The sequence below is a fragment of the Budorcas taxicolor genome, chromosome 13 (genome assembly GCF_023091745.1).
Source record: "Budorcas taxicolor isolate Tak-1 chromosome 13, Takin1.1, whole genome shotgun sequence".
NCBI lineage: Eukaryota > Metazoa > Chordata > Mammalia > Artiodactyla > Bovidae > Budorcas > Budorcas taxicolor.
The window spans coordinates 35,837,545-35,852,627 of NC_068922.1; the positions used below are offsets into that span (position 1 = coordinate 35,837,545).

The window sequence follows — 15,083 nt, forward strand, 5'->3', positions numbered from 1 at the left end:
GTCATTTCTAGCAAACTGTAGTTTTTTTAAAAATTTAAAGTTGTATTAAAGACACAACATACATTTTTTAAAAAGGCCAAAATTTCCACTAATGAGAGAACAAAAGTGACAATTACCCAATTATCCACTGTCCATGGAATTCTCCAGGCAAGAACAGTGGGCTGGGTTGCCATTCCCTTCCCCAGGGGATCTACCCAACCCAGGGATCAAACCCAGGTTTCCTGTATTGCAGGCAGATTCTTTACCATCTGAGCCACCAGGGAAGCCTCAATTATCTACTAAGTTTTTGCAATTACTTTCCAACTTCTTTAAGTTTCCACACTTGCTCTTTAAAGTTTTGACAAATTTTAACTAAAACAGTATAAAGTTTTCAAAAAGTTAAGTTGCAGGGAAGGTGCTTGCTTTCAAGATGATGAAAATGACATCGTATCTCCTCACAGCATGACCAGTTGCTTTCAAGTAATTCATGAATTTTATGAACCATGACCATCAGGGATGCCAGTTTTATCTTAAGAAAAGCCAAGATCTAAAAATCCAGACTTGATTAGTAATACAAAAGCTCCACTGCCAAAGTCTAAGTGTTAGTATTTCAGTTTCATTCCATGAACTTTTCATCATAAAGGTAACATAATTCAACTTCCCACCTACTCCTTGTCCCAGAAAATGAACTAGCAAGTGGTATGGAGGCTACAAGATAATGAACAAAACCTGGAAGCAGGAAGAGCAATTTAGATGGTCCAGTGGTCCTGGAAATTAATTAGCAGTCAGAATCAGGGTGGTTATGAGAAGAATTTAGTAAAAATTAACTATTTCAATCAACAAGACAACTACAGGCCTACCTTTGTTTTATTGGGTTTTGCTTTACTGAACTTCAGATACTGAGTTTCATACAAATTGAAGGTTTGTGTCAATCTTATCAGTGCTATTTTTCCAACAGCATTGGTTCACTTCTTGTCTCTGTGTCACATTTTGGTAATTCTCATAACATTTCAAACTTGTTCACTGTGATTATCTTTGTTACAGTAATCCGTGGAGAGTGATCTTTGATTTACTATTGAATTTGTTTTGAAACACCACAAATGACACCCACACAAGATGGCAAGCCTAAATGATAAATGTGTGTGTTCTGACTGCTCCCCCATGTCTCCCCTTCTCCACGGGCTGTCATTTTCCCTGAGACAAGTGGTATTGAAATTAGGCCAGTTAATAACCCTACAATGGCCTCTATGTGCTCAAGTGAAAGGAAGAGTCATATATCTCTCACTTTAACTGAAAAGCTAGACATGGTTAAGCTTACCGGGGAAGGCAGGTTGAAAGCCCAGACAGAAAGCAAATTGGGCCTCTTGCACCAAACAGTTAGCCAATGTGAATGCAGGAAGAAAGTTCCTGCAGGAAAATTAAAAGTGCTACTCTGGTGAACACACGAAGAAAGCACAACAGCATTACTGCTGATATCGATAAAGTTTGAGTTCAGATGGAGAGAAGATCATACATACCAGCCACAACATTCCCCTAAGCCAAAGCCTAGTGCAGAGAACACACTCTCTTCAATTCTATGAAGGCTGAGAGGTGAGGAAACTGCAGAGTAAAGTCTGAAGCCAAGAGGTTGGTTCCTGAGGCTGAAGCAATGAAGTTGCCTCTGTAACATCAAAGTGAAGCCGCAAGTGCTGATGTAGAAATTGCAGTAAGTCACCAGGAGATCAAGCTAAAATCTTACATTCATGAAGGTGGCTACACTAAACAAATTTTTCAACACAGATTGAAACAGCCTTCTATTACTTTCACAGAGAAGGTGTCAATGCCTGGCATCAAAGCTTAAAAGAACAGGCTGACTCTCTCAGGAACTAAGGCAGCTGGTGACTTGAAGTTGAAGCCAACGCTCAGTTACCACCTGAAAATCCCAGGGCCCTTAAGAACTATGCTAAATCTTCTCTGCCTATAAATGGAACAAAGCCTGGATGACAGCACATCTGTTTACAACATGTTTTCAGCCCACTGTTAAGATGTATTGTTAAGAAAAAAAGACGCCTCTCAAAGTACTAGGGCTAACTGACAATGTGCCTGGTTACCCAAGAGCTTGACGGAAACATACAAAATTCATGTTGTTTTCAGGCCTGCTAACATCTATTGTGCAAGCCCATGGATCAAGGAGTCATTTCAACTTTCTGTTCTTTTTCAGAAATACATTTCATAAAGTTATAACTGCCATAGACATGAGTCTGACTGACCTAAGTAAAGTAAATTAAATACCCTCTGGAAAGAATTCATCATTCTAGATGCCATCAAGAACATTTATGATTCATGCCTGGTAAGAGGTCAAAATATCAGTATTAACAGGAGTATGAAAGAAGCGCATTCCAACCCTCACACGTGACTCTGAGCCTTATCAAGACTTCAGTGGAGGAAGGAACTGCAGATGTGGTGGAAATAGCAAGACAACTAGAAGTGGAGCTGAAGAGGAGGCTGAACTGCTGCCTCTCATGATAAAGCCTGAACGGATGAGGAGCTGCTTCCCATGGATGAAAGGTTTCTTAAGAGCGAAGCTACTGCTGGTAAAGATGCTGTGAAGACTGTTGGAAATGACAAAGGATTTAGAATACTACAAAAATTTGATTGATAAAAGCAACAGCAGGCTTGGAAATCACTGACTCCAATTTTGAAAGACACAAAATGCTATCAACCAGCACTGCATGATAGAGAAACATCTGTGAAAGAAAGAGCCAAGCCGGCAAACTGCATTGTCTTAAAGAAATTGCCACAACCCGCCCAGCCTTCAGTAATCACCACCCCAATCTGTTAGGGCCATCAACATAGAGGCAAGACCTTAAGATTAGGATTCCTGAAGGCTCACAAAATAGCACTTTTTTTTCTTTTTTAGTAATAAAACTATTTTAAAAGTAAGGTGGTTGTTCAGTCGCTTAGGTGTGTCTGACTCTTTGCAACTCCATGGACTGCAGCATGCCAGGCTCCCCTGTCCCTACTATCTTATGGAGTTTATGCAAATTCATGTCCACTAAAGTCAGTGATGCTCTCTAACCATCTCATCCTCTGCTGTCCCCTTCTCCTTTTCCCTTAAATCTTTCCCAGCATCAGGGTCTTTTCCAATGAGTCGGGTCTTTCCATAAGGTGGCCAAAGTAATGGAGCTTAAATTAAGGTATGTACATTTTTTTAGATATAATGCCTCACACACTTAACAGTCGATAGTATAGCATAAACTTTTACATGCACTCGGAAATAAAAAAACTTGTGTCTCACTTTATTGCAATATTCACTTGACTGAAATGGTCTGGAACCAAAATGGCAATCTCCCCAAGGTATGCCTCCAAATGGGTAACAGAGGTGGATTAGGACAGAAGACAACCTAAGGTTTCACATACTCAACTGGAATGGTCAGCAGATCTAAGAAGTCAGAAGTGGAGCAAGAAGTCTGTTCCACTGGAAAGGTGACAGGTAGGGAACTCACACATAGTAACGTAAAAAACAAGCATTATGAGCTCAGAATGAGCAACAGCAAGGCAAGAGTAAAGGGAATAACCAAGACTTAACGTTGGCTAGAACACAGCTTATTGGGGAAGCTAGAAGCAGACTCAGAGACCCAATAAAGCTAATGATATGACAAAAGATATGTACCTAGGAAAATGAAGGGGTACAAGAGAGGATAATTTCCCAACAAAACAAGACTGCTGCTTAAGATGTCTAGTGGTTTCTTCATCTACTTGTTTAAATGTACCTTGTTGGATAGTATGTATTTATGTAAAACATCCTCAACTTTTTAAAAAATACAGTAGTCAAATTCTTCAATTAACATTTTAAGACTAAACACAATCAAAAGAAGCAATCAGTCAAGGATAAGCTCCGCGTACAGGGACGTTAACATGCCAGCCTGAGGTTGCCATTCTTAGAAAAGTCAGCTTGCACAGCTGGCCCTCGGCTAGCACAATGACTGTTCAGCAGGGTTTCCACAACAGTAACTGTTAAGAGTGGTTCACTGTGCCTAAGCCTTTCTGTAGAAGATATGGTTTATGCTGAATACCTGCTTTCCTACTGGGAATCCAGACTTCTGGTTCAAATCAGGCAGAGATGCCTACATAAGAATCCAAATCCAATAAAAACCTTGGGTACCAAATCTCTAATAAGCTTCCACAGTCCACAACATTTCACCAGTGTTGTCACAGTCCGCTGTTGGAGGAATGAAGGGTGTGCTGTGTCTCTCTGCTGGGCCAAGACTCTCAGAAGCCTGCACCTCGTGTCCTCCAGACTTTGCACCACATGCCTTTTCCCTTTGCCGACGTCACTTTCTGTTCTTTCGCAGTTATTAAGACAAAGCCGTGGTAATGAATGTTAGGTCCTGTGACTCCTCTTAAGACAATCACCAAGCCTGGGGGGGTGGTCTGGGGACCCCAACACATTCAGTTAAAAAGAAAAAAAATCCAAATTAAGACTTTTTAAAAGAAAATCTCAGATCTACACCAAAATTTGTACTTTTCAGGTGTAACTTAAAAACTATTTTTAAAAACTCAGCTTTACAGTTGCATGCAAGTGAAAGAGAACTAGTAATATGGCCTAGAGAACACCACATTTATACCCTATGAGTTGAGAATCCCATGGAAATTCCCATAAATATGTTGCAATAATGAAGGAAAGAATGGCCAGTCTTACCAACTGAAACGATCCCCAGAGTAGTTCTTTAGGAAGCCTGGGTTAGATGCCCTGACACTTATTTGCATATGTTCTTGAGCAAGATGTAAATTTATGAAAGAATGGTGCCACACTGAAGATGTGGTAAAAGACATGATAGGCAGAGTCCTCTATAAGCCTAATATATATTAGAAACGAGATCTACTGATCTCTCTTGAGTTTAAGACACAGGAATTCACTTTAGTGTTATTCTTCATATCAACGAAAATTCAAAAAAAAAGTGGTAATTAGTACTAAAGTGCTTAACCTCTGAACAAATGACATGTTAGATAGCTTTTAGGTCTGTTAAGTGTTTTCAGAGGGCACAACATAACAATTAAAAACCATAAGCATCAAGACACACTAGTCTAAGACTTTAATAGCATCCAGAGAAAAAACTCAATCAGCCTTTAAGGGGAAAGCTATTTTCAGAAACAGGAGCTTTTTGATAGGGACTAGATTCCACATTCTATGAGACAGATTCATCTAGAACACTTAGCAAAACTACCAACTTAAAAAAAGAAGTGAGGAGGAATTTCCTGGCGGTCCAGTAGTTAAGACTCTGCACTTTCACTGCGGAAGGCATGGTTCCAACCCTTGGTTGGGGAAGTAAGACCCCATAGGCAGAAAGGCGTGGCTCCCCAAAAAAGTGAGGAGCAAGATTAAGACACAGATATTTTATTGAAAGACTAAGAATAAACTGATAATTCTTAAATAGAACCCAAAATAAGTAAGAGGTTGTACAGGAAGCATGATAAAGCAGGCAACAGGCTCTCTAGATTAGGGTCAGAAGGATGCACTTAAGAACTCAGGGCAGGGAAGATTTGCCTCTGAATAATGTGACTATAATTGGCTGAACCAAACAACTATTACAAAAGCTACAATTTGTATTATCTTCCAAAGTATTTGGAGTTGGGGGTGGGGGGTGGGGTGAGCATCCCATTGAGACTTTTAATTTCTCCATATAGTTCTTTCCAAACTGAAGTATCAAGCAGGCAGAAAAGCAAGATCAGAACAATGATTATGGTTATGATTTTCCACAGCCATACCTAAGGAGTGCTACAAACAGTATTTCTTTGAAAACTCATACTTCATCTTAAAAACTCCCATAAATATTTATATCCCACTCCATGATGGGATTTGTATGTTTCAGGATAAGAAAAGTGTTTTTTATTTTGGTAATAGCAGTATAATGCATAGTCTAAAGCCGAGACAAAGAATAAATGACCCGTGGATGGTAACATATCCAAAGAAAAATACAGCCACACATAAAACTTGAACTCAGACTTTCAGTGCTAAATTCAGAGACATATATATATATATATATATATATATATATATATATATATATATGCTGGTGAGAGACTGTCTCATAGATGCTGCTTGGCTCAACAAAGTAATGGAAGCAATAGCTGTTTACATGTCTGATGACCTTTATGCTTTCTTTACATTACCAAGAAAAAGGCTATCCACTTTAAAGAAAAAGAAATTATCTCGAGAAAAGCGGAATTTGTGACTAAGTGGGATGAAACTGTTTTAAATAACACAAATTTAAACCAACTTTAAGAAATTAAAGTCTGATGAAAAGTATTCAAGACTTTCAGAACACAGGTGCAGCCAGCCATTTAAGTATTATCTATAGTTACTTTTATTCTCTTAACTGTGGCAATGACTGTGTGGACCTTGAGACTAGAATTTTTACTATCCAGCCCTTTAAGAAAAAGTCTGCCAATTCCTGGACCAGGCAAATGATAGACAGTTCATGTTAACAGTGCAAGATGCTGCCCTTCTCCCTGACAGAATCTTCACTATTTAAAAGGGCAGAATAACCCCTCCTACTTGTCAACCTCTAAACTTCAGAAGCTAGATCTTAAGAGTAAGACGGCTATAACCTACAGTCTGAGAAAGATGAAGTCCTAAGAGTATCATGGGAAATGGGACCAAAAATGTAACTCATCTGACTCAGCAAGAAATGGGCATTAAGCAATTAGACTGCCCTCCCATTTAGAAAAGGGAACTTGGATATTAAATGGAAAGTGGGAAGTACATACAATTCTATATAAACAAACAAGGCTAGGAAATGCAATTAGCTTTTCTAAAGATGAAATGTTTCCAGTCTATTCAGGGGCAAAATATGGCATTGTGTCCTTATTCAGAACAAGATAACCACTAGAATTCCCTACGACATCCTCGAACTTAGAAATTAAGTCTTAATGCTTTCTCCAAGAAACTGGGAAGCATATGTAAGGTACACCTATAATAAATGAAGATCTCAAGTACATCCACCACCCCAAACTGCTAGTCAAACTAATACAAGCAGATAATGTGCATGACTGAATAAGGTTCAGCAGTGGACTTCAAATGTTAATCTAGTAAAAAATGTAGAATTCAAAGTTAATTTCACAGTGATTCACACTCTATGAGATGGGATCTTAAGATCTGAATTTTTTACAGGCACTTTCTCTGCCAAGATGGTTTTGGTGGTCAGGATCCAGACCAGGGCTTCCCAGGTGGCACTAGTAGTAAAGAACCAGCCTGCCAATGCCGGAGACATGAGACGTGGGTTTGATCCCTGGGTTAGGAAGATCCCCTGGAGGAGAAGAATGGCAACCCACTCCAGTATTCCCTTCTCAGAAATTCCATGGACAGAGCAGCCCAGCGGGCTACAGTCCATGGGGTCACAGGACAGTCAGGCATACTGAGCATGCACACATATATTAATAGCATCCAGACCACACTTTATTCCAAGTGTCCTTCTCTCATCAGTTAGAATCAGAGACCACAGATACTTAAACATAAGGGGATTTCAGACTCCCCTAGTGGTCCAGGTCTCCAATGAAGATGAGAGTTCCATCCCTGGTCAGGCAACTAAGCCCCTGCACTGCAACTACTGAATCCACACGTCACAACTAGAAAGCCCACATGCCACAACAAAAATCTCGTGTGCCAAAACAGATCCAATGCAGCCGTAAATATTTTGAGAGAGAAAGACTTCACTTAAAGGTCAGGGGGAGTTCACAAAAAAAGTCATCTACCTGTAATGGGCATTTCTGCATAACAATCAATGTTTTCCAGAAACACCTTAAATTCTGCAAAATTGCACACTAAAAACAGAAGTTTTATGGGGAAAATAGGAGCAAATCACTCAAAACTACATTTTATCATAACTGGAGCACTAACAAAAACTTGAACACTGACAAGCAGCTCAGTATGTTTGCAGATTGCTTCAAGGGATATTAAATTCCTGGGGTTGAGAACATGGAAATGAAATTCTGGGTAACAAGGTTACCATTAAAAAAAAATGGACAGAAAAGTATAAATTGCCACAGAAAGGAAGCCAAGCAAAGAGAGGAAAGCAGGCTTGAATTTTCTTTAGAGGTCTTGCCTGTACAGCTAGATAAGGGCTTTCCCTTTCAATTTGAAAGTTATCCTACTCCTGCTATTCTGATTTGCATTTCCTAGAAAAAAATTTTTCATGTATGAACACAACTTCATTACACTGATGCCAATTTACCGACTGCATATGAGGTACCTGGTGATGAAAAGTAAAAATTGTAGCTAACTGGACTTAACTACTCTGCACAGGACATTTTTCAAAGAACCATTTTATATCTGAAAAATATCAGCTTCTAATTAACTGAGCCTAGAACCTGGTTCTGCTTTATTCAACCTGCTGAATTTTCTAGAAATGTTAACTGTTGCACACATTGTACTGTATTGAGTTTTGTTTTTGAACTTTTACCAAAATGTTCAACTCTTACAAAAATCTCATCACCAACAATAATGCCATATAATACACCTGCTGGCATCAAGGAGACATGAGTTAGGACCCAAAATAATGAAACTTTAGACATAAATGAGAGATACAGCTCTCACTTTCATTAATATAGACTATTTTAAAAAGTACTGCTATCCTGTATCTTTATAACAAATGAATATGCTAAATATTTGCAGCGCATTGATACCAACTACTCTGTGCAAATTACATTTAACATCATTTCCTTTGAAGCTGTCCTTTTATTTCCTACTCTTTAACATGTGCAGCTGGTATGTATTATTCACACTTGTCTACAGGCTACAGATGGGGAGTTTACAAAACACTTGAGAAGGTGCACATACAACAAGGAAAACTGAGTTGTATCCCTTCCTTACATCATACAAAATAAATCACAGGAATTAACATAAGAGCAAAAAACTATAAAACTCTTAAAGGCATAAATCATTGCCAAAAACACAAGCAAAAAAAAAGAAAAAACAGAAAAATTAGACTTGGTCAAAATAAAGAACTTTGTGCTTTGAGGTACACCATCAAGAAACGAGAAGACAATCCACAGAATGGGAGACCGTATCTGCAAACCATATGCAAAGGACTTTTACTTGGTTCTGCTAGTAGAACTCTCTGGCCAAAAGGTACATGAAAGGATGCTAAATATTAGCCATTGAGGAAATACAAATTAAAGCTGCAATGATAGACAACTTCACATCCATCAGGATGGCTCCAGTAAGAGAAACAGACTTAATAAGTGTTGGTGAGGATGTAGAGAACTGGCACTCTCCCACACGTTGCTGCTATAGAAGTAAACACTCGGCTGCTTTGGAAAACAGGCTAGTAGTTCCTGAAAAGGTTACAGAGAGAGTTATCATATAACACAGCTATTACACCTCTAGGTATGTGTCCAAGAAAAATGAAAGCATGGGTCTCAAATGTTTACTGCACACTACTTGGAACTGCCAAGAGACAGAAACACACTAAATGCCCCACAAATGATTAACAAATGAATAAAACATCCTATGTCTATACTATAGAATATTCTTCAACAAAAAGGAACAAGTATTGTTACACGTTAAAACATGATGAACCTTGAAAATATCAAGCTAAGTGAACAAGCCAGTCACAAGTCTATACATTGTAGGATTTCACTTACATAAAACGTCCCTATAGGCCAACTCCTTTCTATAGAGACAGAAAGGAGATGAACGATTGCTGACATACCGTAGCACAGGGGAGTGGGGCTGCAGGTACAGCTACAGTTTCTTTCTGAATGACAAAAACGTTCTAAAATTGGTTGTGGTGATGGCTGCACAGCTGTAAATGGAGGAACTGTATGGCAGGTGAATTACACATCAAAAAAAGGATACCAAAGTCTACCATATCTTATATTTGACTTTTACTTGTCTAGCTTAGATGTCGGCCATCATTTCTCAAATTCTACTCCATGAAATGCTTTGAACAAACAATCTTGTGTGGTCCCATGAATCGGGAAAAAGTTGCACATGATACTGTCTTACAGAAAACTTGAATGTAACTTCAAAAGCACTGAGAATTGTTGGTGAATAAACTTTAACCTGGTGCAGGGGGAGGAATTAAGTACTGATATTTGATACAATATGAACCAAACCTCAAAATCACCATGCTAAGTCAAAGAAGCCAGTCACAAAGACCACAGGTCCACAACAGGACAATCTATTAAACACCATGCTAAGTGAAAGAAGCCAGTCACAGAGACCACATGCAACCCATTTATATGGACTGTCCACAACAGGACAATCTATTACGACAGCAGATCAGCAGTATGGAGTGGGCAGGGAGAAAAACAGGAATGATGCTAATAGGCATGGAAAAAAATTCCCCCCCTAGGGGGTGGGGTGATAACTGCATGGAATGTGAGTTATATCTTAATGTTTTTTTTAAATAACTTTTAAAACTTCTTGCAGGGTGGGCACGTTGGGTCTAACTAAGACTCACTCATTTAGTGAAGAGTACTCAGTCAGGCCTCATTCAGGCAATCTGGGCTTCAGTAAAGATTTTGCCTCTACACTTCACTAAATAAAAATGAAGAGGTCACCCAACTTCTGTAGTAACCTTTACTTGTCAAATAAGGCAATGGTGTGCAAGACTGCAAAAAATGACAACTAAATATGAAATGCATATTATGAATATTAGTAACTTCTTTTGACCTCTGCCATCTGACTTTTTACTAGGTAACTGATGCAGATTTTAGAGTAAGATTTTTATCCTCCCTCTGTTAGCTCTTGGTGAGGGCTATATTAACAAGGTAACAATGAAAAGTCCAGGGCCTTCAAACTGCGTATGCCCTCAAGATTCAGTGCCTCATACTTATATTCCTAAAAAACTTATTAACACAGGACTCTCAACTCTTCAGCGATCTCAGGCACTGGCCTTAATACCACGAAAAGTAAACAGGCAGTGAGCACTACGGGGCCATGCAGACTGAATCCTGGAATAAAAGCGCCTCTTCTTACTGACTCCAGTAGAAATTTACTGGGTTCACCATAATAGCTAACTGCCCTCCCACTTTCATTCGTATCTCCAGTTCAAAACACTCACCACAGAATAATCAAAATAATCTTTTCAACACGTATCTCAGATCATGACATGTGTTTCTGACTTTCAATGAGTACAGAGGGAAACCATTCAAACTTCTCACTGCTCACTACACTTTGCCTACACTGGCCTCTTTCATTTCTCTGACTATATGCCCAGTTCCTTCCTACTCTAGACCCTTCATACACTCTACCTGCTCACCACTATCTCCCACTGCTGTCTGTGTACTGCCTGGTCGTCCTTCAGCTTCAGTTTAAATGCCAAGTTGTTAGAAAAGCCCTCCCTGATCCCTCGATCTAAAAACAAGTCCCCACTGAGAATGGATACATGTATATGTATGAGTGAGTCCCTTCCCTGTTTACCTGAAACTATCACAACTTAATTGGCTATACCTCAATACAAAATAGTTTTTTTTTTTTAATTTTTAAGCCCCCACCACAGCACATCTGTCCTTTATAGTTATTTTTATGCAGTGTAATTAGATTATATCTCACATTGCTCCCCATGCTTTCTTATTTTTATATTAGCTGACTGGCTAGTCTGTAAGAATGCATTCCTCTGAAAGAAAAATATAGGTTAGTATGAAAAATAACAAGCATTTTTAGTTAAATTTATAAAATTATTGTGAGACTCTAAAAGGATGAGTAGGAGACAGTGCAGCTGAAAAACTTAAAACATCCTTCTCCCAAGCTAATGCCTTTAGAGAGACGGTACAGCAAACAATAGAAAGAGGCAGGTGCTGGCACGCCTTTAGGTCTCCAAGTATTTTCATCTCCTGACTCTAATCAACTGGACAAGAAGTGGCAAAGGTCAACTTTGGAAGCCTCATGGCACCCCCTCAATCTATGAACAGATGAACAAAGGAATCTTCAAGTAAGTGCCATGTCCTCTACGAAATGGAGAATAAAAATCTGTCAGAACAAACAATATGAGCAAACGGCATAAAAGGATGTGAGCACAGAATGAAAGGGTTCAGAGGGCAATGAGCAGAACTAGTTTGGCAGGAACATGTGGTTCCCAAATGAGATAAAACTATATTAAGCTAAATTAAGCTAAAGACATCAAGGACCCTGGAAATCAAACAGAGGGTGTGTGTGTGTGGAGATTTTTATCTTTGCTTTTGGGGGGTTTTTTGGTGGTGCTTCTGAACAGTACTGGGTGCATCATGAAAAAGCAAATTAAAAATATGTCTTTAAGGAAAACATGAAAGACTAAAGAATAAGATTAAGAGGATTCTTTCTAGAGAAATGGTTATCTAGTACTCTCTCCCAGCTTCAAGCCACAGATTTTCTTACTTACATGGCTGCCTGCTCATCCTTCAGATGTCGATTCACGTTACTCCCTAAAAAGGCCTCTCCCTGACCACCTCCTACACCTGCCTCCCTTCCTCCCTGCCATTATCATTTATTTTCTTTATAGCACAAATCACAACATGAAGTTACCCTCCTTGTCTACTTTATGTCTCTTCCACCAGGAGAAAAACTTTCTGTGCACAGGAACCTTGCTGCCATGCCATGCTACAATCCCTGATGTAACTACAACAATGCTTGAGTTTCTCAATAGACACATGAATGGAAACCCAATACCTCAAACAGAAGTGCCTCTTGCTATAAGGGTGATAGTGGGGGATTAAGGGTAAATAGCTCAGTCACATTCTTGGAACCTCTAGGCTCTCTACAGTGTCATTTAAAGAGAAATGACATAGATAATCCCTAGAGTTTAGCTCTTGAAAAGGCTGGATAGTAATTCTATGTATCATAAGCAGGTATACAAGGTCCACCTGTTAAATATGACACAGCAAATAGGTTTGAAGACACTCATGACCTGAAACAATCACTGAAAATGTCTGACTTAAACTTACTTTAAAACTGACACCCTCCATTCTATTACCTAGGAAAAGTCCTTTCCCCAAATCTATAAGCTATATGAAAGAAAAAAGGCAGCATATTCCAGCAGTTACCTAGAGGAAAACACTACAGATGAGAAGTTTTAATACTGCTCTACTATGTCTCTTAAAAGACGCTTACTCCTTGGAAGGAAAGTTACGATCAACCTAGACAGCATATTGAAAAGCAGAGACACTTGTCAACAAAGGTCCGTCTAGTCAAAGCTATGGTTTTTCCAGTGGTCATGCGTGGATGTGAGAGTTGGACTATAAAGAAAGCTGAACATAGAAGAATTGATGCTTTTGAACTGTGGTGTTGGAGAAGACTCTTGAGAGTCCCTTGGACTGCAAGGAGATCCAACCAGTCAATCCTAAAGGAGATCATTCCTGGGTGTTCGTTGGTAGGACTGATGTTGAAGCTGAAACTCCAATACTTTGGCCACCTGATGTGAAGAGCTGACTCATCTGAAAAGACCCTGATGCTGGGTAAGATTGAGGGCAAGAGGAGAAGGGGATGACAGAGGATAAGACGTTTCAATGGCATCACCAACTCAACGGACGTGGGTTTGGGTGAACTCCAGGAGTTAGTGATGGACAGGGAGGCCTGGTGTGCTGTGGTTCATGGGGTCCCAAAGAGTCGGATACAACTGAGTGCACTGAACTGAACTGTGTCTCTTAAGACAGACATATACACACAAACGTTTACTCCAAAAACCCACCTGTTTTTGCTGTGTACTCATCCTGCTTTGTATTTAGACAGGTCTGCAGTTTAGGGTGGGGTACTGGTGATCTTCTAAGATTGGACACCTTGTATCTATGTCTTCTCCAACTGGGACATGGTTGTATATTAAAGGGAAAAGTAAATACTCTGCTGTATCACCTAAACTAGTTTTATAAACATTTAAATGGTGCATGCAAAATACTACGAGGTATCTTAAAAATAAAAACAAGCTCAGAATGATTAGGGATAAGACAAGCTGCAACAGATAATGTTTAACCTGCATACCAATTTTACCACAACATGCCTTCTACAGAGATTATTACTATATTATCTCTTCACTCTCCCTTGAGTTCCCCTCTGTTCCTCACCACCCACCCTGTCCATTCACAGCTCTAGCCAGACTCAGATATCACAGTTTTACTGAGGAACTGTTTCAAACTTTCAAGGAAAAAGTACATCATCTGTTCCAGAATCAGATTCAATCATTAAAGTAACCAACCAGAAAATCCTGACAAAAATAACAAGAATCAAAGGAAAATAGCAGAAGAGGATTCACATCTATATACACACCTCAGTCCAGGAATGCACAACAGCTTAATATTAAAAGTCCTGCATGAATATGAATCTTAAATTTTAACTTTTTTAAACATTCTGTCAACAAATAATGAGAACATTTGACAAACCTAAATCAAGACTTAAATAAAGTGTTAACAACTAACTGTAGCAAATAGATGGAAAAGCTTCAAATAAGGAATAGTCTTTACATAATGATCATCCCATCACCAACCAATACCCTTTTAATACCCCAAGAACCATATTTCCGGTTGAATCTTTTACTATTTTTTAATTGCAATAGCTATTGGTTTTCTAAAATCCAGAACAGATATCAATATTATAGTCAGAAGCTACAGAAAAGCATTAAGAAGGGTTAACTGTATCTTCCTAGGTTTGTCCTCACGTGTAGATCTAATACTCATAGAATCACCCTACTTTACACGTGGATTTTTTTACTTAATCTACAAGCACATCTTCACTAATGTGGTTCTACATCATTTTTAACAGCAACATTATACTCCACATTGCACTGCATAATGTAAGTAATCCTAAGAACACTTATGTTCTCTATTTACCATCTAGGTGTTGGAATTCCCATCCATGCTAAAATAGAATGAGCAGTATCTAAAAAGAACCAAGTAAAACTCATCTTAAGAGATTGTTCCAAAATTTTAAAAATCATTACTTCAATGAGTGGAATAAGATATTTTAATAACTAAATGATTCAGACATCATGAAAATTTGACAATGAAAATTACACTAAAAGCAGATTTTCAGATGAATAGTGTTAAAAACAGCCAGTCCAGTGGTCAGGACTCTGTGCTTTCACTGCCAAGGGCCCAGGTTCCATCCCTGGTTGGGGAACTAAGAACCCAGAAGCAAGGCAGCGAAAGTTTTC

The 15,083-nt window shown here is 38.9% G+C and overlaps 1 protein-coding gene across 3 annotated transcripts in view; it reads right to left on the reverse strand.

Moving 5' to 3' along the window:
* WAC (WW domain containing adaptor with coiled-coil) overlaps positions 1-15,083 on the reverse strand; it is an 80,129-nt gene that overhangs the window by 34,569 nt on the left and 30,477 nt on the right. The gene's annotated exons all lie outside the window — the stretch shown is intronic.